The sequence below is a fragment of the Tyto alba genome, unplaced genomic scaffold (genome assembly GCF_018691265.1).
Source record: "Tyto alba isolate M040663 unplaced genomic scaffold, T.alba_DEE_v4.0 Super-Scaffold_2, whole genome shotgun sequence".
In the NCBI taxonomy this organism is placed as follows: Eukaryota; Metazoa; Chordata; class Aves; order Strigiformes; family Tytonidae; genus Tyto; species Tyto alba.
The window spans coordinates 41,779,222-41,806,516 of NW_024881282.1; the positions used below are offsets into that span (position 1 = coordinate 41,779,222).

The following is a 27,295-nucleotide window of genomic DNA, read 5'->3' on the forward strand; positions in this document are numbered from 1 at the left end:
TACAGTGAATATATCTATTTTTCAGTCTTCCACCCTTTTATTAGCTCAGAGTGAATTATTCCATATTATGAATTCTTACAAAATACCTGTAGGCTCATCTATTCTCTTACAAAATTTGACATCTGGGATATACATGTTCTCTGTGAGAATAATACAAACTAAAAACATGTAGAGATTTGCACTGACAATCACATAATTGAAACCATTGATTAATTTTGCCACTACTACTAATGGGCAAAGCATCAAACCAGTTTTACTTAGCACTATGCCTTATGCCTTATTATTATGACTTATGCCCATGAGAATAAGTTTGAGGTTCTTTCACTGATAAACACTCACATGGCATCATGATAGGTTAATCCTTTGTGAGAATGAGGACTAATGAAGTTAGACAGGATGCCTCCAGATTGCATTCTGAGCTCAGAGGAAAGATTTTGGATCCTCCCTAAGGTCTTTTGGCACGTACTTCAGGATGACTGGAAGCTTTTTCAATCTCCAGGGCAAAATATGCACTTTCTTTCTCTGCCATACTTACCACTGTAGCCTACCTGTTTATTCCTCATTCTGCCCAGTGAGAATCCTTCCTGTTATCCTTCACAGAGGTGGAAATTTTGGGGTGAGACAAGGAGAATAGGCAAATGACATATAAAGAAGTCTGTTTGAACTAAATAGATTCTTTCATCCCTCCAGGCTCTTTAATATTGTGAAGTCCACAAGTAAATATGGTGTCTGTCCTTCCTATTGGGCCACATACACCTGACAGCAGTATGACAAGCGCAAGCCCCTTCTCAGAAGGCTTTCTCCACAGCCAGTTGGAGCATCCTCTTTCACAATCACTGGGCTGAATGGAGTCTTCTGTGGCAGGGTCCAAGTTGGACAGCAAGAATGTTTTGATAAGTGCCCGTGTGCTTCCTCACCTTTGTACCTCTACAAATATTAAATCCCCTTCATGTTGTTCTTACTGAAGACAATAAAAAGAAGACATTCCAAGCAATGCAAAGGAAGACAAAAGCTTCTTATCAAGATATTTTCATTATCTAAGAGTCTCTGTTCATATCTTCTAGATCAGGACAGGCTAGGGACATGAACAACTTCTGTATCAAAAGAGAAGAGAATGGAGGTGATATTTCTTAATTAAAATTATATTTATTTTTCTTGTTTGCTTTTAGTTATCTAAGAACAGGTGAATGTATCATGTTTTTGTAATATGAGCTGTACTACAAATATGTCCAACCTGCATGGATACATATTTTTACATTTTATCTGTCAACAATGCAAATCTGTCCTCAAAAATAAGTCCATTAAGTTGTCAAAATACAAGTATTCTATTAGAATTGTGGGTATAGGGTTGGTTTCCTTTAAATCTCCTTGTGATTCTCAGTTTAGAGACTTTATTAGGTATATATTAGATCATTCTAGTTTCTCACCTGTGAAAGCATTCAGACACAGCACTTTCAATTAGGATAGTAAATCTTTTTCTTTGCCAGATGAATAGTAGCTTCACTGGACCAGAAAGGGGTTTTCACATCAGTAATAACTTTGGAGGAAAAGTGGAGGAGGGTATGGAAAAAAAGATGGGGTAATAATAGAAATCATATCTGTATGTGCTTTCACATCAATATCAACATCTTGAGAATAAGGAAAGAAGGACACTGATGCTACATCAGTCACAGATATGATGCTCCAAAATAACTGTAGAGAAGCTTTGTCACTTAGGATAGGACAAAATGATAGTAAAAAGTGGTATTAGAAGCAGGTCTGATCCAGCAAACAACTTTGCCAGCAAATATATGGCTTTATCAGACATAAACGGTTCTGAGCACTCTGGAACTGCATCAAGAAAGACTGTGTGCTTTATTTCAGTACATCTCCTGACAAAAATTCAATTACTCAAACTGTAAATATGTGCTTAAGTGCTTTTCTGGTTGAGTGGCAGACTACTCTGCGTTATTCAAGATCAAGCCCTGGGTACCTACTGCTTTGAGTTTCCCCTGTACTATGAATTACCATGTTACTGGATGAGCTACACAAAGAAATGAATATTACATGCTGTTTGTATGGTAGCTGTTTGCATCATAAACTGTTAAACTGATAAAGAAACAATGCAGATTGTTTATAACACAACAGCAAAAATCAATATTAAAATGATCTGAAAAAAAAATATAAATTGAACCATCAAATTTATCCTTATTATAAAATATTTCATAATGGTAGCAACCAGCCCTTTTTAGATAGCTGATGCTTTGTAGTATGATATATAAGAACACAACTGAAAGTATTATATCCATTAATCCAAGAAGCAGGGATTAAGCTAGGAGAACAATAGACTGAAATTTTTGCCTGAAATCTTGGGGACAGAGTTAATACTATATTTTTCTTTCTGCCATATTCTTGTATCACTTAAATTTTCATTATTTTTAAAAACTATATTGCCATGGGCTTGTGTGAGTTTATTTTATATTTCCATTAAGATGCAGATTGTTTGGAATGAATTATTTACTTCTGCTCCCATTTTTTAAGTAATCTCTTTGCTGCTCATTGACAATACCTACTTTGGCAAAATCTTCTTTATGTTGCTCATTACAGTCAGATTTTAAATGACAATATTTTACTAGTTTTTGAACTATACAGATTTAAAATTGTTCAGAAGCACATTAAACTTTTCTTTAAAATATCCAGTGTTTCAAACCGGAAATACTTTACACAAGAATTATATTATCTCCTACTGCTCTCATTGGCTTGTCATTTTTATCTTTCTGACCATAGCACATTCTTTCCTAGTGTGATTTTTATGCAAATCAAAAGTACATTTATTCTATTTTTGGCTGCTGTTCTGTGTGTCACTGAACACTGAGAAGTAATTTGCTACTTTGTATTTAAAGTTATATACAAAAACATGCAGGGTTTCTTGTCAAATGATGGAATTCTCATTATGACTTCAGATCAGCATACTGCTCATAGATATGTGTGACTTCAAACTCCTGTTGATGTTAATTCAAAGGCAGCAGAGAATAGTTTTGTCCTAGAGTAACAGATGCTCTCATCTGAATAGATGGAGCTCATATATCTGTTTTGTTTATGACTTGCTTTGAAAGTCAAAATGAAGAACCCAACTCAATTAGGGCAGCATCTCAAACGCTGATTTTGGGACAGTTCATCTTCATTCAGGGTCTGGTTTTAAACTGCTACTAGCTTAGTTATGGTTCTATCTGATATCAGACTAGTACCAGGCCCTATTCAACCATAAATTAAATGCAGTTCACTTTTGCAATTAAAACTGTTAGAATTGTTCTGTATAGAACTGAAAGGTCTATAATACTCTCCACCTTCACCAGTGGGCTGTGTTAGCCTACTAAACTTATGTTAAAGTTTAAACTCCTGACTCTCCATGTTGAAGTATACCCTTGTGCTGGATAACTCAAGACTTGAGACTGCACTAGATACATGCATGGGTAACTGCTCTGGGCCCAAGTCTGAACTCATCATTTTTGTTTTGTGAACTCAACTGCTGTTCACAAAGCCCCAGTCTCATGCTGAGCTCTCAGCATGTGGGACCAGTTGGCTGCTGGAAATGGTCCATCAGAGATATGAAGCTTTGCTTCCTTGTAGAACTCAAACATCCACAGGCAACTAATTGATGGTGGACCAGGTCTCACTGCCTTGGAGGAGCTGGTTGGGAAAGCTCTTTGCAGCCCTTTTCCCTAATGCTAAAGCATGCTTATGTACAAATGTGCCTAAGACAAATGACCCATTCTGGATCTATCACCATTCTGAAAATATATACCTGAATTTCAGAGACCTAAATAATAAAGGAAAAAAAAAAAAAGAGTACTCTGTTGTTTGTCATCACTGTGATACCTATACATGCTGTGACGCATGTTGTATACATGTATATGCACTTCTTGTGAAATTTCCATTACTTGTTTGATATTCTTCTTATGTCACTGATGATAATAAAGTTGTACCTTCTTGGAAATAAATGTGAGTCAGCTAAAGTTCTTAGGTGTTTTTTGTATTTAGTGTTTGGAAAATCCCACCATACTCCTATTTATATATTACAGTACTAGAATATCTTCCATCATCAGGCCCTTATTTTATGAAGTTCATTTTATCTTATGATCAAAGGAAAGTATCTAGCTTTTCTACAGCACCTTAGTGAGTTTGTCACCATACTGTTATTTGTAAGTCTTCCATGTGTGGCTCTAAACAATTTCACAAAACTTATTTCTTCATCAGTCAACTTCCATGAATTAAATCTCCTGAAATAAAATTAATAATAAAAGTTAATAATACTCAGTATAAGGAGCAATCTTACATTATCAAATAGGTTTTCTGAGAGAAACCTGGAAGTTCTTTCATGCATAAGGTCTCTATTGCTAGAAATCAGTATGACATTATTTAACCACGATATTTTGCAGGAGATATTTTGTGAATTAATATCTATTTTTCTACTTTGCCAAAAGCTTCTTTAGAAACATTTTAAAGATCTCATCCAGTTACAGACTTTTGATATTTTTTTCTAAATGTTTGTAAACAGAACTTGACACAGTGCACATTATAGTGGCATCAGTTTATGGAAAATTCCACTCCATTCGCACTCACATATTTCACAGATTACAGTGAGTTTGCACCAGAAACATGACTCAGACATAGGGGACTTTTTCAGCCCCCAAAAATTCAATATTTATCTTCACCTCAGCAAAAAATACTGTTTAGACATTTCACTTAAAACAGAATATATATAGTTATTTTTTTAAAACTTTATCGGGATCACTTACTTGTATCTGAAGTCAGAACTTGAGCAACATATTAGAAACAATAGAGTAGAAATCAAATTATCCAGTCCTTCAGTTTTGCTACTACTAAAAGCCCTGAGAGATAGCCTTCAAAAAAAGTATAGACACAAAGATATCTATGTCTACCTAGATGAAGACAGTTCTGATCAGGTGAAAGTTCTACCTACTTCAGCCAAATAAAGTATTAGAGAGAGGGTAGACTGTTGAAATTAAGACCAAATTGTAGTCTACTGGGTTTTCTTTTCAAAGTTAACGTATTAAATACCAAATTCAAAAAAACACTGTCTGAAACTGAAATATATGTATTTCACTCTTCCTTCTTTGAGTTTTCTATGGACTGAAATAAGATGATGCTTTATGCTATCAGGAATCCTCCTTTATACTGTGGAAGTCATAAAAAAATCCTTCAATACAACTTTATTCAACAGGTTCTCCAGTGACAACTTTACCAGACCTTGCTACTCTATTTACTGACTTATTCTCTGTCATCTGTTCTCCTGGGTCATTTCACATCTGCTTGAAGACTTTTGCCCTTCAGCTTTTGCTAGGTTTTCTTATTGCTTCTTATCCATTAGCTCTACCCAGTTCATTACAGAACTCAGTTCAATAACTTCTAGATAATAATTTGTATTTTTTCTTCAGGATAGGTTCAGAAGCTCGCCATTGCAGCATACATCTTGACACTTTAAAATACCAGTGGTTAATTAAGAAGAAAACCATTGCTAATGCTTTTATGCTCTGATTTCAAGAAAAAGCAAAAAAAAAAATGTTCTGGATCTAGTTTTTATACTAATTTTATACCTTAGCACACTGTATGTGAAAAAAACTTGGTAATTTTAGACTATGCAGCACATAAATAATGGATTAACTTTTCTAATTTACTCTGCACTCAGAGATCTGTCAGGCAGGACTTCATATGCAAACGAGAAGTGATGCAGAATAAGTACCTGTATATAGAAATCTTTTGACAGAGTTGTTCTGAATTGCATAAAGCTTTCTTCTTCTTTTTATGTTTAGTACACAGAGACAAATTAGAGGCTGTCTTTTAAATTCCTGTCTATTTGATATCCATACAAGTGATATAAACCAAAGGGAAGCTAACTTTCTTCCCATTCATATGAAATAATTCTTCAACTAGCTGCCCTGAAACCTTGAAGATTACAGTGCCCTTAAACATCAATTATGCATTAAAACAAAGATGTAATTCCTTAAACCGAGATCTGTAATTTGTAATATAGACTATGGAGATATGGATACAACTAGGGCTGAATGCTGAAAAATTATCACACCTTTAACATATCATAGGGAGATTTTGAACCTGCTGAACACTTGAGAGAGAATTCAGTAGGAGCAGCAGAAGGATAAATTGTCAGCAAAGGTTAAAGTGGCCAAAAAACTACTGTGAGCTAGAGATCCGGAAGAAAGATGGTCTGAAAAATATCTGTAATGAGATTTTAGGAGATTTAGATGAATTTGGACAGAGTCTGCAACTCCATGTTTTATAATCAAAAAGGAGTTTATGAGGAAGCTTTCTCCTAGTTGTTTAGTGCTTAAATCCTCTGCTGGATGAAGGTTCAGTATGAAATCAATGCTCAAAACAAGCCTGTTCTTCCTTTGCTATGTAGTGCTTTTAGATAGTTTAGCACAGGAGAAATGACCAGGTTGTCTGATCTTTCTGCTCAATCCAAGTCACTCCATCTTTACAGCTACACATGACAAACAGCACACTTTGAAAGCAGTGTGAAACAAGACTAAGTAACTCTTGAAGACCCAGCCCTGACCAGGGTCTAAGTTTTCATGCCGAGCCTGTTTTAAAATGTTTCTGAGCCAAACACTGCAGTGAGTTCAGTATCCAAATTTGTATGCTTAAGAGTTTAGAACGGAGTGTTTGGGTTCTGATAGTTGAAGGTGATGTGTAGGTCCCAAATCCAGAGTTCAGATCTAAGGTTTGTATTCAGGCCTATTTATTGGAGATATACAATGTAATATAGCTAAAATATCGTTCACGTGAAGATCTTTAGGTTACAGGTTGCTATTTGTCTAGATGTCAGGGGCTTACCCTTTTCTTCCATGTTTACATGTCAAACAGCTGATGGAGACAGAACAAAAGTTCATGGTTGTAAGAAAGACTAATTGCATATAATATGATGAAATTGTATGTAAAATTAGTTTTTAATGTCAAGGAAATAATGTACCTAATTTGGCAGATAGATAGTATTTCTTAGTCAATTAAATAACTTAGAAATTTTAAATTAAGTGTAAAATGTTATTGTTTTTCCTGGAAATTCTTTTTATGCTTCATTCAGAACTTTTGTTTTTGCAACCCTTGCAATTAAATGCCACAGTCTATATAACACATTATATGGCATATATAAAACTCTTACTTCCTGTCAATATGACTAATTCCTAATTTTACTACTCGGCCTACTGCTTCCCCAGGAGGAAAAAGTCAAAGCATTAATGACATTGTCCATGTGGGAGCTTAATGTACACTACTGAATGCTGTTATTAAGGCATGTAAAAATGATCTAATTATCAAAATTGCCACCAAATTATCCTTGCTAGCAGGATACAGGCACATATTTTAGGGAGTGCTACAAATGTGAAGCCAGCACGCACCTTTTATAAGCTGCATGATGTTATATACATCTCTCCTTCCCTCACTACACGGTCAGTAATAGCAGGAGGCAGGCACAAAGCATTGGACGTGGACATTTTTGCTGTGTCCTTATTGCTTTGTGAGTTCATAAACAAACAGATAATGCTTTGCAGCCAGCTAATCAGTCATGGAAGCTCTGCTGCACAACTCCCAGCATGAAGCCTTTTGAAGAGAGTGGGCTTTCAGGGGTGGCAAAAGAGAACAGGATGGTTTTCAAACTGCCAGATGTTTTCTACTGGCAACAACTGTGGTCGGTATGCCTTTGGGGTCAATTTGCCTGGTACTTAAGGTTCCAGCATAATGTTTTTTTGCAAATATGGGATTCAAAAAAGGTCAGGTAATACTAAGAAACTTTTTTCTCTTACTTCATAAAGTAGGATAACCACAGGTGAAAAATACTTCTGAAATATAAGACTTTTTGCTTGATGAGCAAAATAATTAGAATTTCTTTTCAATGCTTATTAAATGTATATATTTTACAACTTTTGTGCACCGGCAGCCTTATATTATGTAACCCATTTCAGGAAACTTAAAATTAATTAAGTGCTTTTTTGCTTATTTTGTTTGGTCTATTGCAATACGATACAGAAAAGAAGCTAATGAACTGTGGAGGGGTTCCCTCTTCAGGAGAAAAAACTCAGACTTCCACTGGGAGCCAATTTTGTGATACTGATACAATGATATAAGTACAGTTTAAATACTTACTGCTGAATACAGTTTTCAAAGCAGCCCATTTCTGATGGAATGCTGAGGGTCTGAAATATTGGCAGCACTATTTTGCCTGTGCCTAATGGCATAAAAACCCCATACAAAATAGGTTAAATGTAGGTAGTAAAAGGTGGGGGGATTTTTAAATTTCCCTTGAGATACAATTGACTGTTCCTTAAGGCTATTTGTAGTTTTGTCCGTGATTTGGAAAGAGTTCTACTGCTTAATGGCAGTAACTCTAGTCAATACATGGCTTTGTAAAAGTATATACACAGCAGTGTACACTACAGGAGATGAATAAAGAGCTGAAGAAAATTGGCTCTAGATCAAAAATTCCTGGTAAATCCATAGCTGAAAATGCTTACCATCCAGATGGGAAGGTTGCCATGAACATGTTCCCAAGGCAGTCTCCCTATCTGCACATTTTCTAAGATATTATTTGCCACTGTAAGGCTTCTTTGACCATCTGTATACATTTTACAGAGTCCAATCAGCTTAGTGAGCTTATGTCAGTAGTTCCAAAAGTCCCACTAAAGTCTAAAGAAACCTGGGAATTCCAGACTATATCAGCTGTACATGCATGGAATTACACTCCGCTGCATGCCAGGTGAAGTGCTGGACATGCTTGTGTGACAAGCTGGGCTAGATGTACTTGGGTAGCAAGTCTTATCTAGTCAGACTTGTTCCACATCATGGGCATTAGAGAAGTGATTCAGATATGATAGAACACATATACGTTAGACACACAAGTGCAAAGTGGTCTCATAGTATCTTTGTTGATTTCATACATTGCACGTGAACATCTTGTTGACCAGTCAGAAACATGGTGGCTACATCTTTTCACATGTCAAATGTTGACAAGTGTCTACATGCAACCCCTAAGGTACAAGAGCTAAGCCCAAACTGACAGCAAGGGAGGCTGAGGGAACTTTGGTCTTCACAGGCTGAAGTGTGTACCTCATTGGCAAGGTTAAAAACAAACATTAGAAGGCTGACAGGCTGAAAAAGCTGCTGTGAGCAGGGAGAAGAACAAAAATAGAAACAAACATAAGGCAATTTTAGAAATATACCGAAACAGAAAGAAGAGCTGTAAAAGTTGGCATGTTCTTCTCTTAACTGAAGCAAAGTAATGGACCAACTCTGCATACCCTGCACAGGCTGAGCAGCTCTTGCCTGCAGTTCAATATCTACTAATACAAGTCTAACATTAAGTTGAAGAAATTGTACTTCTTTCTTAACCATAGTCTTTTATCTCTTATTGGATACCCCATATCCCTTATTGGTTACCCCACCCCCATCTGCGTTTCTTTTGTATTTCAGAAATAATGTAGAAGGCAGAGAAGTTAACTTTAATGAGGAGCTGGGATTTTTCTAAAGTAAGGAAATTCTGGAGCAGCAAAATACTTCAAGATTCACCTCATTTACACATAGAACAGACTGAAGGTGTGGCTGTGATCCAAAATGATGCTCCAGATGACCTGAATTAAATGCAGTCAGAAACGACAGTTACCATATATGCCAAACACCAAAGAGTTCTATTAATATTTAAAAACTTAATTTTCATTCAACACAATTGGCTTCAGGATGTGGGATCCTTGTATTTCTTTCTTTCTTTGAAGATCCTAAGGTATTATTTATCTGATTTTATTTTTTTTTTTTTGTCTTCTGTTGAAGATTGGAAAAATTTCTGCTGGTGTGAGAACTTTCTGTGTAGTAGAATATCCACAATCAATGGGAAAAAAAATTAAATTTTTTCTCTTCTCAAATTTAAAACATTTTCTACATTTTAAATGCTGATATTAGACATTTTTATTTTCTCCAATATCTACACAGGATCTAAGTCACAACGCTTCCTTAAAGCTTCTGAAGTAAATTGTACAGTGATATCATCCCTACTGTATTTCCTTCCACAGTTCTGAGGCAGAGGTCTGTTTTTCAATCATCTGGACAGAACTTGGGCCTATGTGAATGGGAGAGATTCCACTAATTGTATGCTTCTACCAATGCTTGCAATTCAACACAAGTGCTAATCTACCAAACCTTTGGGAAAAGAAAAACAGAACAAAACCAATGATGCAAATTTTCTAGAAATAGACCTAAAGACCAGAAGTTCACAAGGAAGCTACAAAAATATACAAATAATATTAGATTGTAAAATCTTGCAGCTGAAGTGAATTGTATTTAAAAATAATCCATTGAATTTAGGTGTCTTTGTGCCACTATTTCCTAAAAGGTGCAACTGGAAAGACAGAAACTTTGATCTCCAGATCCCTGCTTGACTGCTGAGTGTCAGGACAAGCACTCTGTCCCCACACCATGAGCTGCTTGGCAAACTGTAAACAACCTGTATCTCCATTATTGTATTCTTTTGTATGTTCCTTTGCAAAAAGGATGTGATAATTTCTGTTATGTAGGGACAGCAGTGTAAGCATCACTAAAGCTAAAAAAAAAAAAAAAGAGAGATGAAGAAACAGAAAGAAATACTGTCCAGTTTTGGAAAAAAAATAAATGTCATTCTTAGTCTGACCTAATTAACATTAGAGAAAAAAGTAGTACAAGAAAATAAAATGCCTTTTATTCTTACAGAGCCATCTGGATTAAAATGCATTTGAATGCCATTTCTGACAGCTATTTAATTTCTTTACATGTGAGGCAATAATTTGCCTTACTGTGCAATACATTAGTGATATCATGAGATAGGAAGTACAGATTTGTAATGTGGAATATTCAGAGAATTTCTCTACTAGATAGCTATCAGGAGACAGACCCAATGGTCTGGGCTCTGTATCTTCATATAGATTGAAACTATTGTTTTTCTGCTTTGAAGTTTTTATCTTCACAATACAGCTTCAAAGGTTTAAGATTCCAGATGAGTAGGCGTCCTAAGTGGCTACAGTAAATTACAGAATGATAGAGTCTTCTGGGCACAAAGGAAAATAAAAACAACTGTATATTTATTTACAGAATAAATGAAAATGTATAGTGTTTCCTGAGAGGTTTGAGATTTCTGATATTACATACCTGGGAAAAGTCAAAGGGAATCATCTTAAATGCTGCTGAATGCTAAAACTGAGATCATTTACTTAATAATTTTCTGTGTGTCTCATTAAATTTTGTGCTAATTTTAAATAAATCCCAATGACCATATGCAACATTCATTTTTATTTTTTAATAACTTTGAAGAAAATATTTCCTTTTTGGCCTTACTTGCAAACCATTCCAGATTGTTGAGCTGCATTTGTAAGCTTCTTTTAATTGGTCATCCTAAAATAAGACTAAGACTTTTCTCCAATTATGTGGCCTTGATTCAGGTGATGAAGTGATCATGGAAGTTTTTCTTATGAGTTTGTACAAGAATCTTTTTATCAGCTTTGTAATAAACTTGTTATTGCCATAATTGTCAATGACAGCTTATAAATATCTGATCCAATTTTGCAGGAAAAGTATTGCTTTGAAATCCTCCTCTCAGGTGAAGTACCAAAACCTGTTAGAATAAGTTTCTATACTGTAGTAAAAGCCTAAGGCAAGACAAAGAAAATGTGATTCTGCTTGTACCTTGGAAAGTCAATTGGCTATTATTTAAAGATGGGACAGTGGAACAACAGGTCTGTATAAAAATTGTTAAGACATGTCATTATCTTACCGGGAAAGAGAAGCAGGTTATTTAAAATGCCATAGAAGAGTTTACTTCTGCACCACTTCCTTGGAGTGAAGAGATGCTTAGAAAACCATTGCTAACTCCCTTCTATTTTTGTTACGTTGTCTTCTCCTTTGGGAGGGGGAATTATAAATAGATACAGATTTAGGCAAATATTGAAATTAAATATGTACTTTTGTATAATGTATAACACATAAATATGAAATATATAAAGATATACTTAATTTAAAAAATAATTTTGCCAAGTGTAAGGTTTGAAATTTCTCTATCCCACCAAAACAGTGATGGGGCTGGCGGTTTGCTCTCAGACACAAAGGTGAAACAAAAGTTACAAGAGTTTCAGGTCAGTTCAGGTCAGGTTGTGGTGAAGGACATTTCAGGAAAGTGTCTTTCATGTCAGGTTACATTATCAGTCTTCACATATAAAATAGTTAAAAACTCTGATAACTCCCAGGTATTGCCTTAATTTTCTCATTAGAAGTACCCGCATGTTTCTCATCTTAGTTTCTAACATAGTTTACTGTCAAATCACTGTCGGCTGTACTTGGGCTCCTTATTGCAAATGTAGTCACACTCCCTATCCACTAAAGCTTATCTCGCATGTATCTTCCACCCTGGGGTGGAAAGCCTCTAACCTGTGTCCCCCCTGGGTTTGTGCCGCCTCTGTCCCATTGCTCTGTGACTCCTGCCACATGCTACGCTGGGAGTGCAGAGGGCAAGACGGCTGGCTGTCACCTGTGGCAGTGCTGAGATGAGCAATGTCATCTACACCACAGAACAGGGATATGCCTTTGATTCACCTCCTTAAATACTTTAAATAAGGGATACTAAAATTTTACAAATCTAGAACTTTGAAAACACATGGGCTATAATTTATTTTTCACAGGTTCAAATTCAACAGCTAGTAAAAATTTATCCTGTGGTGAGTTGCATTAAATATCATTGAAATGAGAACAAGAATTACCTTTCCCTGAGATGGAAAGGTGGAGCATTTAAATATACCTTAATATTAAACCAAAATCATAAAGTTTTGTGTCAGATCAAAAGTAAAGATAAATCAGAAATTTGTGCTATGGTGGATAAGGGGTTTCTCAAGGACTGATATACCACATGTAGTGGGTAATAAGAGCTGTTCTCTAAAACCAAAGTTTTCAGTTGTTGGCTCAATTTATATAGGCAATATATAAAGGTTTTCTTTTACCAAGTATGCAATCGAAACTACTAATGAGTCTTGGAAAACAAAACTAATTTGCTGTCACAGTCAAGTGATAGACATAAAAGTCAATTAAACAGTTTACAATTGTTTTCTTTTCTATATCTGGACTTTTTTTGTAACAACAGAAATATTTTTAAAAAATCTCACTACGTGATCTGTTAAAAAGCACACAGAAAACAAATGAGATTATCCCTTTCTGCTTAAACTGCGGGAAACATTAATCATTACTGTCCTGCTTCATGCAAAAATTAGAATCAGATTTGTAGAATAATTTCAGTTGAAAGGGACATCTAGAAGTCATCTTTCTGCTTGAACTACGATCAATAACCTCTTCACAACTTCTAGAATGTACAAAGTCTTTCTCTCTGGAAAAATGTTTTAAGGTAGAATGCCCCAGTTGTAGTCATTGTCACTGGAACAGTCCTTACAGACTTGGAAATTTCAGTGCCTTAGAGTATGGTATCTATGGACTCCACACATCCTACCTGTTGGTCCATTATGAGACACTTGTAATCAGTATTTATCCCACAATAAAGATATGGGATAAAATCTTCACTTACTTTCTTAAGTATATAGGTCAAATTTATTTGAAATTATTTTAGGCAAATGAGCTATTCTGGAAGTATATCTGAAGTATCAGTAGTGCTTAAGTAGTTGCTGAAAGTAACTAGACTTTTCTTTATATCGTCTGTAGGAAAAAATAGACATTACAGTTTTAATTGTGCTTCATAGTTGCATACAGGAGTGAATCAACCATCAGTAAAGGTAGCTCAGAGTCAGTTGCTCAGAGGCCTGGGAAAGGGATTATTCCCAAGAGTTTTCTCCATCATTCTCACTTTGCCTAAATTCTGGCCGTTTTTCAGTCTTCAAGCAGTGGTCACCTCGAGGGACTAACAACTTCTTCATCAAAGAGATTCTCATTCATTCCTTGTTGTAACTTGAAAGTTTGTTTCAGTGTCTGTCACATGGCTCTGAAATCTTCTGAGAAAACTAGAAATGCATTCCGTGAAGCTCTATAAAAGCATGAAATCTGTTTCCTTTATGGGATGCAAAGCCTGGATGAAAAATTGCAGAAGTTGGTCATGGCTGTCCATGGCCTCCTAGCATAAGATGCTTTGAGGACAAATTTTTAAGCCTTTCCAAGCAGAAAGGAGCCACTGAACTTTTGTAGGAAAACAGAGAACTCATATTTAGTAAGCATTCATGCTTTACATAGCTACAGATGAAGTTCAGTGTAAATTCTTTTCATTTTTCCCTTAGAAAACCACTTCCTTACCTGGGTTATAACTTCAAAGTTAGACATCTGAGGGAATACCCCATTTCAGCAAACAACATCTCAAACAGAAAGCTATATATCTTAGCTTTTGTTTTCATCATGCTGCTTAGTGCATTCTTAAGATGGAGCAAAAAGAGAACCTTGTAATTTGTTTTACGGAAAAACTAATGTTTCTTCAGGGTGAATTCTATGCTGAAAAGAAGGTTCATTCAACAGTTACATTACTTAGTGTTCATCCACAAAGTATTGATAGAATGTCAGTCTTCCCCCAATTCATGTGATAAATAATTGTACTAAGAGATGTATAGTCACTTAATTAACCATTCTTTTTCAGCTAATAGAACTGCACCAGAAATCATGGACTCTTTTCTCATTTCTTGCTTTTGACTGGAACAGAGCAGGAGGCTCCTGGGTGAAAGAGAGAACACTCGTTTTCATTTGTGTTTCTGGTATCATCTGTTAGCTAGGACAGGAACATTGCCTTCAAAGGCCTTTGAAGAAATTTAAATTCTGGGTAGGGTTTCACTGAGTAAATGTAAAGGACAAGGGAAAATAAAACCAACTACAGCCATTTATTGTGACTTTTAGTGAAATATAAGAGCATGAGAAGAATTACATTTGAATGCACAGTGATATCATATAAATTATTGATTTGCAAAGGCTTTTACCAAGGAATAGGGTGTAACAACTGAAAAAAAGGAGTCAGATGCATGTCAGGATTTTGTTTTATAACTCACAGAAAAGATAGGTGACAGTCAGCTTGGTATGGGGACTTCTGAGGTCATTATATTGATAGGATTCTCCATTGCTGAGCTTGGCAGAGGACCAAGGTAAAAATTATGCCATATCAACACATTAAAAAGTGTGCCTCATGAGCAGTCTGAATGGTCCCCTGTGAGGTCTTGAAGATTTGTCTTACTGGTATTTTCCATATGTAGACAAGGGAAAAACCTGTGTAGTGCTGGCTCATATATTCATTGAAAGGGGAGTAAATATTCAGGGGATTTCTCCACAATTCCTGCAGGAAGATGATTAAAAGCTAGACATATAAATTCCAGTTCATCAGGTTACTTAAGTTACAATAGGACTATCTATGGTTAAGGAATCATACACTGCTCCTATGCTATCTGTACAAGAAAAATAATTTCAGCACCTAATTCAAGATCCTACTACAATCAGTACCATTAAGAAAATTTTTAAAAGTTAAATTTAAAAAATTCCAGGCTTTCATAATAAAAATCATCCACTGTTTTTGAGTTCCTGCCGTTTGTTTGGACATGTGTTTGGTATCATTTTGTGTGACTGGGGCAGTAGAACTGAGTGCTGGGTGTGAACTCACCTCTGTAGAAATTAGCTGGCTGGAAAGTAGGGGAAAAGATTTGCAGCATTCTTCTAACGGTGGATTAGTTCCCCAGTCCAGTTTCAGTATTGCCACTGAACAGTATGCATCAGGGAAACAATTCGTAAACTGACACACTGGAGGGCTTCTCCAGGGCTGTGCTGACAACATGGAACAAAAGACTGGATCTCACATGGACCCCACAAGGACCTAGCTCCTGTCATGACACAGGTACTGGCTATTCAGCAGAAGTAACCCTTTTGAAGTAATGGTAATAATCATGGGTATATTGAGCTCAAGTTGAATAAGTATTGATCAAAGTAATAAAGCATCAATCTAAAAGCAAGTAATTTTTTTCCTATCCTTATGAGTACTTTTATCTTCATAAATATAGTAGGTACAGAAAAGCATATGCTGTACAATGTTGAAGAGACAGCTATAGCTTGAAGCAATATGTCAAGTCGATTGTTTGCTTTTGTTCTGTTTTTTCTTGCTATAACTTTATTAAATGACTTGGGTTAAGTGTTCTGTGATGTTTTTCTGTGGCAAGAGGCTTTCAACATCTCTCATGCACTGCAGGGTGTTTGCTTGCTAGGTTTGGTTTACTTTGGCCTATTTTAGTCTTCTTTCTTTTTCTTTTTTTTTTTTTTTTTTTTTTTTTTTTTTCTAACATGAGTCATTGTATAGTGAAAACTCATTAAAGGCCTTGGCAGATACTAATTAAAGGCAGTTTAATGACTCCCAGGAAAAGAAGCCCTTGCCCAATTTCTTTGGCTCTAGATGAAGATCAGTCTATTAGAAAAAAAATTGTGAGTGAAGAAGACTTATGTGTATTGGGGGGGAGGACTGAGGGAATCATATGAGCAGTATTAGTCACAGATGGGGTTGATTGTAATACAACTGAAAACATACAAAATTATTTCAGAAAATCCATTCCTATCATTATTTTATTTCAGTCAGCCTCATGATTGTCAAAGAAGAAAACATTTACTTGATTAACTGGAATGTTATCTCCCAGTTCTACTGAAACATTTAGTCCAAGTTTTCCAGAGCAGGTAAACATGAATCTAGACAAACAAACATTCCTTAGTTGAACAAATCAAGACCTTTATCATAGATAAAATTTCATGTTCAGTTACATTGGATATCAGCATTTTAGTTACAGCATGCTTTTTTGCCATAATTCTGTCTTTTATGTTTACTACACTAATAGACACATAAGAAAACTCTTTTCAAGAATAATGACTAACACTCTAGTATTAATCCAGAGTACTGGAGTAAAACATGGTATGATGGTTTATATCCAAGTCTTGATAAATAAAAAATCTTTCTATAATCTTTTATCTTGTAGACTTGCTTCAAAAATATGTAAGAGCCTTTAGACAGGTATGTCCAAGAGGTCATACCATTTGACATTCAGGAATCTTAGTTGTATGATCTGACTGCTGTTTCATGGTGAAGTGCTTCTGTCCTAGGACAGGTGCATTGCCCACTGAGCCTAATAGCTAACTTTATATTACCTACGCTAATGATGTTAGTATGATAACGGACACATTAGTAAATGTGAAAAAAGAGCAAAAAGAGGGAGAGCTTTAAAAATTATGTTTTCTGTATCAATCACGTTATTCCAAACACAAAGAACTTCTGAAAAATTGGCTAGTTTATCTGAGAATTAACTACAACATCAGTATAAGATAATCAGCAGGAGGTAATCTAAAAAGGATTGTCTATTTATAATGGTTCTGGAGCTCCGTTTGTAAAAGGACTAGTGTGGTTTAGTATGACGTAGTTCTCATACAAGCACATGCTTATGTCCAACACTAAACAGTTGTCTGTAACAGATTCCGTAGCAAATACAGAGCAAGAGAATTTAACAATGTGATTTATGAATTTACAATGCTCCCAACAATAAAACCTGCACATGCACAGCCTCTATGAGTGAACCTGGAGCAAGCCCTCTATCAGGGAACCTGAAATACTGGAAGTTAAGAGCAGAAGTGCTCAGACTCCACAGATACAAGAACCAGTGCTCTTTATCTTTTCCTTCAGACTTGAAAAGCCTGAGAAAAACCTTTTGCAAATCTGAATTCTCTTCAACCTGTTGTATAATTACTGATTATGGTGACACAGTGCACAATGTTATCATAATATTACAAATAGCCCAATGTGGGAAGCAGGACCCATGGTGCAATGCACTGTACAGCGTGAAACAAAGTAATAATTCATAATACAAAGGTAACAAATGACAACAAATAGCTTAAGAGCGTCCAGGAGAACAATGGCTAACATGATATTCTCTGATTTTAGTACTGAGCACCAAGGCTGAGATTCGTTTCACTTATTCGAGATATCTGCAAAAGAGCCCTTTGTCTGAGAGAGTACCATAGACTGCCTTCACTGTGCATGGTACAATTTATTAAATATAAAGCAGGTAAACAAAGTAATTCAGGTGAACGGTACCTAAAAGTGTCTGTATTTATCTTGACCAAAACAGTGCCATTATAGCTCATGTATACTTGTCCTCATTGTGCATATTTACAGTTAGACGAGACAAATCCTACTTCAATGATCTAGCAGTTCTGCTACTTTGTTTTGTTTTTGGAGTTTCTGGAATGAATCAGAGAAAATAGGAGTTTTAAAGAATGGAAAAGAAAATGATGAATCTCATAGCTGGAACAATGTTTGAATTCCAACAACATGATAACAACACACTGAAGCGTGATTAAGAGTAATTCTTACTTTTTAATGATCAGAAGAGGTAACTGACTGAAATGTGTTCTTCTAAAGGAGATTTCATCTGGATTTTTCTTTAGTGATTGAAAAAAAAAAAGACAAAACACCAAACCTTTTTGTTCTGAGAACTTGTCTCTAGAGTATTGCTCCTGTTACGCCAGGCCACCATGTAGGCCACAAGATTAGCAGTAGCAGAAACTAAAGGACTAGTGGAATCTCAGCTGATAATTACGGTGAAAAAGGCTTCCTGGGACTAACGTTTGGAATACCATTATTTAGTGACCACTACATATTTCATTAGTATACAAACCCTGTTATATACTTTTTTCAATTGGCTGACATTTAATTGCCTACCTGACCAAGTCATATGCAGTCAAACACAATAATAAGCTGGATAACTGCTAGGTGTCCAAATCTCACATTCAAATTCATATTTTCTTGTGTTTCTGCCAATAAAATCTGTTCTTTAGTAGAAAATCTATATTCTACTTCTTACCCAACCTGGAGTGCCAATCTCTGTTCTGAACATTAGAAACAAGCTGAGAAGGGGACTAAGGCATTGCTGGGTCCAGAGGAAGAACAGCTGTACCCAAGAATTACAGTAGAAAGAATCTGGCTAGCAAGGAGTGAGAGATTTTATAGAAGATTAAATAAAACATAACCCAGTCATGAAAACCCAGAGAGCGCTCTGAGACAAAGGAGAGTTTTAAATGTCAGCAGAAAGGTGGCATTGCAGTTGAGAAAGTAAGGAAAGAAAGATTCACGTGGGAGAGATTAAGAGAGATTTTAGTCAACTTGAGCTTCAGATGATAACAGTTTTAAAATAATACCAGAAGACAGCCAAGATGGTTTTGGACACAATTCAGCCACTAGTTGATCTCATAGATAGTTCTTATTTGGAAGTACTAACCTGAAAATATATGAAATAAGAATAATAGGTTCAAGTACAGTGGCCCTTGAAAAAAGCTGCAGAAAATACAGGGAGAGTAAGGAGGATCTTCCAAAAATCCCTTAAAATAAAAAAGGACAAATACTGAAAGAGAACTAAGGCAAGAGAATACCAGAGTTATAAGACTCTCTGTGTTGTAGTACATGAGCGTATAATGTCGAATGGTAGAGACATCCAGGTAGCACATTAATTCAAAAAAGGAAGGAAACAAAAAGGAAAGAAAAAAGATGGTACCATAGGATGCAAAACAAGGTAAACATACATGGTAAACCTTAACTAAGAGTTTAGAATATTTTTAAGAAAATCCCTTCCTATGTAACATAATTTGCAGTTCATAAAATGCTGTTCAACTTGTGTTCAGTATACTAAGTGCACACACATTATCAGGTTGTAAGTTTTGCAGTAGATATTCCACATTTTCATCTGTTGTTTGAACTATCAGTCTAAACTGCTCTACAGTGAAAACATAAAAATTACATAAGTAAATAGTAATCTCTTTTTCACTGCAGGCCAGCCATGCTGACATAAATACTCTAGGGAAAATATATAAATCTATATAATCATATTTGCTTCATAATGTGGATGATCTCATCCTTCTGAACTAGGAGTCTTTTGTCCACAGTATAAAATTAACACAGATTTTTGTCAGACTTGATGTGTCCATTCACTAACTTGTCAAAGCAGTTTGTAAAGAAAGTACACTTTTGATAATGGTGAGACGGTTAATAAAAGTATGTTTAATACAAGTTATTATGTGATGTCATAATGAAATCATAAAGCTGCTGCTACTGATGATGATGATGGAGGAGAGGAAGAGAAATGCTGCATGTATTCCTATATGTATACAGGAATAGGATTTTAAAATATGACTCAATTTAGGTTTGCTTCTTTTGCCAAACACTTGAAGTCAAGCTACATGACCATAAATGGGAAATAAATGAATGCCATTGGACTGCCAAAATGGTACCTTTGTTTCTCTTTTTAGACTGCTATTTTGTTCTGCCAGTTATTCTTTCTGTTGCATATATAATGGATTTGCAGAAACAGTTGACAAATAACTGCAGGATTTGATGGGAGCAGCAGGTGCCTATTTTTCTGGTCCTCATAAACCTTATTCTCAGAAAAACTTCACACTTCAAGAAATAATTAACACTGCATGTGGCAGTAGAACATTAAAACTGAAAAGAAATTATCACAGAATTAGCAATGGCCTTTACCTGAATACTTCTAAAAGACTGATCAATTTGGTTATAGAAAAAACAAGCAGCTGGACCACTGTCTTCACTTGTGGCTAGGTTACATCTGCAGAAATAATTTTCCATTTGCTGTTTCTCCTACCAAGCCTGCTTTTATATCAAATCTGCCCAAATCTCTAGGAAGAAACTTTTTTTCCAAACTTCACCCCTAACCTTTCCTCCCTTGGCTATTGCTGAGTGCCATTGTGTCTTCTTATTACTTTCATTATTCAGAAGAGTGGAGTACAATACAGAAATAGCCATGGGAACACATGAAACATTATCATTTTGTCTGAATGAACAGTTGTTTAGAATTTCTTGTGGATGGATGTACTTTGAAACAATCCATGGTAGTAAACAAAATAGTTTAGATGAGAACTGGAGTTACATTTTCAAATTCACCCTTTAGGCTTTAAAAATAAATTAAAAAAATGTTCTGAAGATAGGTGTGCTCTCAACTCAGAAATGTCTAAGTGTGTGTGTTCAAGACAGTGTATCTTTGTACACAAGGTGAAAATACATACATACATGGAAGGGAGGAATGAAAGTAATCACTTGTTACATATTTTTTTAACTGAGTTAATGAGAAAGAAAATATATACATTCCAGTTTTACAGGGACAAATACCCACCTTGTACAAAGACTAAAAATTTAATTACATGAATTTCCTGTAAAATACATATTATGATTAACACATGACCCACAGTTATCTTTGAAGGCCAGCATGATACTTTTTGCTGGGGTAATCACTTACCTGTCTTCCTCTAACATATGAATGCATCAGTTTAATTGTTCTTTACATGTTTCCTTCTCTTTGGTCTACTAAAATTGATGCTGACAAAAAAAAAAAAAAAAAAGAAACTCCAGTTATATTCAACAAGATACATATAATTGTCATGAGATAATGGATTTTTTACTAGATGCTACTCTTATCTTTTTTCTAAATAAAGCAAAGCTTGGTGATGCTCCCCTTCTGTGCCAGAATGCAAGTGTTTGGAAAACATAATTTACTTTCCTGTCATGTTGTCATGTAGCCAAATGAACATAATGACCAAATGTAAAACCATAGCATAGATCAAGATAAACTAATACTGTTAAAGTATTCCCCTTATGATGCTGCACACTTTTCTTATATTGATTTAGTTGTGATTCTCTAAGTTCCTGTGGGACTTCCACACTCACTTTTCCTTTCCTTCAGGGTTTATGTCTTCATCCTGCCATGGGACATTTGTACATTCATAAACAGCAAAAGCATGATGTTTGTCTGTGGTTATCAATCACAGGGCAAAATCCACATACACAGATGCTGTCCCTTCCTCTTTCTTTTTTAAAGATGAGAACAAAAGAGAAAGGTTGGCAGTTTGACTCTGTGATGTGTCCTACTTCACAGTAATATACTTCTGGCATCCATCTTGGGGAACTTAATGCTATATCTTTTACTTTTATATACAGCTGCAGGTCACAAACTAGAAACTAGACCTAATTTTATGATAGCAGAGTGCCCTTCTAAAGAAGTGGTTATTAAAAAAAAACAAAAACAAAAACAAAACAAAACAAAAACAATCAACCAAAAAACCCCAGAATTTTGGAAGCAGAAGATAAGAAGCCAATTTGGAACACATCTTATACCCTGATATTAAATTTAAAGCTTATAGTACTTAAGAGGTCAGGGGGTTATAAAATAGTGTTTCAAGGAGACAGTCTGTGATGTGGGAAAATATTACAGATGTTTATTGAAAGAAAAGGTATCTTTTCACTAATGTGAACCTGAAAGTCAGGCACAAAGGACATGAACTTTCTTTGCTAGGACACAACATTCTGGAAACATATATTCTGACAAATATATGCCCAGAACTCAGGCCAGCTTGACATGGTCAAACTAGGAAAGTGTGAGTGCTCATATGTGCATATCCATGTGTGTGTGAGAGACAGATCACAATTATCTTAATTTTCACGAAGTTCCTCCAGGTACAGGCTTCTGCCACCTAGTAGCCAACTAAGATTTGACGGTTTCTCACACATAAGGAAATCTAACTGCCTTTTTTCTTTCTCTACTCCAGTTGCCTGGATTCCAGAATAGAACATCCAGAGTAAGAGCATTAAAAAATATAAATAATAATTAAAAAGTAAAGAGAAAAAAAAAAAAAAAAAACAACTCCTTTGAATGTTTTGTTTGAAAAAAATTTTAACACTTTCTAGAAATTGAACTGGAATTTTAATGAGTTATATGAAGAAGGAAATACACCATGTGCTGTAAGATAGTGACACTGTTCCTTTTCATTTGGTGAAATGATGTTTCAATTGAGAAGAAAGTTTAATTAAAACTTGAAGAAATGTAAGTCACAGATTAAACACTACCTTATTCTGACATACATTTCTACCAGGAAACACATACAAGGCAAGGTAGACTTGTGATAGTTTTTATGGTTACTGAAAATGAAATCTTCCAAGAGAGACCAGGTAGAAATTGTTAATGAACTAATGGTCATAGAAAGGGTTAGCAGGATATAAGCAAGAAACTATAATGAATCACTTGCACTCACAAGCAGAATCATGATCACAAGGCCTTTGGAATGGAAAGAAGAAAAGTAGCTGGAAACTTCTTGCCTTTTGCTTTCAAAGTTCTGTCTTCTGTAGCACATTAGGTCCTCTAACCTTCTTTGTTGTTCAAATAAATTGTTTTTTTCACACTTACTCTATGGTACATTCCTCCTTCTGCTCCCTGGGCCACAGGGGAAGGACAGAGAAAAGCTTTTCTATTCTCACTTCAAGAGCAGGGCACAAAACCAGCACATCCTAAAACAGTTTCTGCCAACTAAAATGAGTGACTGAAGAAAAAGTCAAATTTACGCTTTTCACCTTCAGCAGTAACACTTCAACATTTTGAATGAACAGTTGGTGCACATAGGTTGCTACTAGCCACATGGCTGACCATGAACAGAGATCATTTTTGAAATAAATTTTATATTTAGGTAAATTTTCATGCCACTAGTAAAGTGTATCTGTAACTCTAGAGTGACTCATTTCTACATTTCAAAGTGTGTAGGTAATAGAGTGTACAATGATATTTTCTTTAAGAAGGCTGCATATTGTCTGATATTAGAATCACTGAAATGTTCTAGAGGAAAATTTCTAATAGAATTGAGCCTGTTTTGAATTGTTGTCTTGGAAAACTTCAGCTTGAAAAATTAAACTTCAGCAAAAATTTAAGAAACTAAAAATAGAATTTTATGATGTGAGGCACAACATTTTAACTGTTGGGAAGAGCTTAGTTCTGGATGAAGTAACACTGCATACACAGCTACATACACACATGTGTATATACATAAGCCTATGCTGAATTATGATTCCAAGAACAAACACTGCATTAGGAAGTTAAAGAAAGTGACACTAATTTGAATTGCTTCACAGTAAATGTCTCAGAGGACTGTTTCCATAAACAGTTAACAGAAATCATCTCACTCTATATGGTCACTTGTTTGTATGGCTGTGATCAGGGTCTCAAGGCAGGCTCAGAGAATAAGGAAAACAGCTTAGGGGCCACCTTGGTACTGTTTGTCATACCAGCAACCTGCAGTTGCAGGCATAAGTGTTTTTGTCTTCTGTTTTGTTTTTCTTTAAGGGACAATTAGGTTCTGATTCCCAAAGTTGAGATAGGAATCAATACAGTTTCAGGAATTTTGCCAGAGGCACTTAGGTTCTCACAGTAGTAGATAAGAACTGACTCATATTATTTCAGCAAAATTAATAAAAAGCAATGAAGAACATATCATACATGAAAAATGCATTCACGACAGTGAAGTGACATAGGTGTATGGATAATAAATGAAAAGGAGAATAAATAATGGGTCAATTGAGAACTTCAGTTTACTTTTAAGATCATTGGTAGATAGTCATCCTTCAAGGGAATAGATGTCATTTATCTACATCGGGAGACTGAGTGGAATTCAACTCGTGGATTAAGACATCTAAACAAAGATTTCTGCATATAAACCAAGTGCCTAATAACTCCTTTTAGTCAGTGGAGATCTAGTCAATAGTGTAAATGGAGCCTAGAGTGTGATTTATCTCACAATAGTTTAGAAATCTCCAGTTCTTCCACTGAGCAGCTCTAACTTCTTTTTCCCCATTTGTGTGACTAGTGTGTGCACCTCTCATTATCTGGAACCTGAGAACTCATATCATGTTTAAGGCTCTCTTGACAGTTTGCAAGTCTGTTGGTTTGTCACATCAATAGCAAAACCCTATTCTTCAGACCAGGGAAGAGCCTGACAGGTATTTTCAGCTGTCACGTTTTTCTACCACATGGACTTTATTTGAGTAATTTCCTTTTTTGATCTGGCTCAGGGGACACCAGGATTAATGTGAACATATCCATTTCTTCAAGATGTTCCTGCCCACTCACAGTGTCTCCCTTTTAGGCCTTTGCTTGCCATGGGAAGTTCAAATGTCTCTGTAACATTTATAGTATTGGAAAGGTCTTAAAACTTGTCAACTTCAAATCAGACATTTTTCCAGGAAAAAAAAAAAAAGGCAAACAGAATAAAAAAAAATCCTAGATACGTTTACTTGGAAAGCTAAGTTCAATCCTCCAGTAGGAGTAACGGACATAAAAGCCAGAAAACATACGTTGTATGAACAGTGTATAATAGCTTGATTTTCACTTCTCCAGGCATGCAAACTTTTAACAGAAGGTATTCCTCAACCTCAAGGAATTCCTCAAAAGGTTTTCAACCTTTATTCCTAAAACATTATAGAGTTTTTTGGTTGTTTTTTTTTTTTTTTTTTTTTTTTTTTTTTTAATCTGCAGAAATTCAGGAATCTAAAATAATTTTTATATTTATTCCACTGATTTTTGACTTAAAACCAAAATTTACTTTTATATTTAACCAGGATAAATTATTCACATGATTAAATTACTACATTTTTTTCTACCTTTTTTCGAAATAAGAGGACTTCCTCCCACTGTCTTTACATTCAAGCTTTGGAGTGAAGCGTTACTTTCACACTTTTTTGGAAAACTCTTTATTTTTGTTTTTAATAAAATAAGCAATATTAGTTAAATAAAAAAACCTGTTTACTAAACTGATTTTCTACATTAATTCAGTAGGGTGTTGAGATATCATATCTACCTCATGACCTGCAAATCGAAAAAAGAGAACTCTAGAAAATTAATGTTAGAAAAAATCCAGCAGGCTGACATGCAGAGTTTCAGCTAGTAAGGGTCATAAGAAGATATTTTAAAATGTTTTAATAAATATGTCAATTCTTTTTTAAAAGAAACAATATTTGTTTAACTGAGACTGAGCAAATAATGAATGAGACAGAAAATACTATCAATATTTTTTTCTGCTTTGATGCTTCACAAAAATATGGTCAGCTTTGATCTGATAATGATATTACTGTTATTACCAGTACATCTGGTACATGGTACATCTATCTTTAATGGAGAGATAACATTTGCTCGGGTTAGACAAAACTTACTTGTGATGGAGAAAAACAAGGTTAATGGATTTCCAGAACATTTAATTTAACTTAATACAGAAAAATGTTTATACACCTAAGAGGTAATAACAACATACCAACATGAGTTTATCAAGAGCAGATGATGTCAGACCCATCTAATCCTTTGATGGGGTCACTGGTCCATGAATACCAGGGGAGTGGCTTCATTATCTCGATCCCAACATCCCTCTGGACATGTTTCTATCCAGCACTGCAGTGGGGAAGTTAAGAAAAAACAGAAAAGATGAAAGTGTTATTAATTCAATGCACAAAGGGTTGAAAATCTGCATTCTCAATGTAATTATCAATTGTTTGTTGTCAAATCAGAAGGACATACCTGGTGGAATGTTTGGGTGATAAGATGGGGTATTGTTTATAAAATCTCTGTATGATATTGACCTGGGAAATGTTTAAAATTTCCTGAAGGATCACATTTGAATTCAAAATTATGAGGGTAGACTGGAGAAACGGTGATAACAGTAAGATGATTTTTCTTCATATCAAGTGAAAATATCACATTTAAGAATGAAAATTAAATGGATATCTACAAATCAAGAATTAACTAGCTGAGCATAATGCTACAGAAGTAAAGCTTAGAGTGGTGAAATACAAAGTCTGGAAATATGTTTTTAACTTAGTTGCTTTTCCATTAAATACAGATGTCATTGTCAGATGCATTATTGTTAAGACAATAATTATTCTATTCCAAGGTATTTCTGGTATATAAAGATCAGTTTAAAATGTTTTTAAATGAATTAGGGGGAACTCAGAGAAGATCAGTAAGAAAAGAAATTTGGAAACAATCTGTATAGCCTGAGAGGACTGGGATTGTTAAGGCTGGAAAGGAATAGGTAGGGTAACAGTGCCAGGGAGAAAACCAGAGCAAGAACATAAAAAGTTTCAAATATATAAAATGTTGAAGCAAAGAGGACATTAATGAGTAACATTCCAAAGGTGCCAAGTACAGGACTAGAAAAAAAGATCAGTTTAATTCAAATTTGCTTCAACAAATAAATAAATTTACAAACAAACAAATAAAATGAGATAGAAGACGTTGCTAATTGTAAGGATTGTCAAACAAGGGAACAGACTAGTTTGGGAAGCTGTTGAATATCTGTGCTGACTGTTTTTATTATTAACCTATAAGACAAACACCTGTCAGGAACTGCTCAGTTATACTTGACCTTGACTCAAAGCGGGGAAGTGGACTAGCTTAATCTA

At 35.2% G+C, this 27,295-nt stretch overlaps 1 long non-coding RNA gene across 1 annotated transcript; it reads right to left on the bottom strand.

Annotated features, from left to right (window-relative positions):
• Nucleotides 1-26,281, bottom strand: LOC116965704. The gene is made up of 4 exons (XR_004409577.2): nt 26,152-26,281; nt 21,324-21,403; nt 4,152-4,259; nt 1-1,094 (listed from the first exon to the last, which is right to left on the bottom strand). It is a non-coding gene; the product is annotated as an uncharacterized LOC116965704 (long non-coding RNA).
• Nucleotides 26,282-27,295: the final 1,014 nt, after the last annotated feature.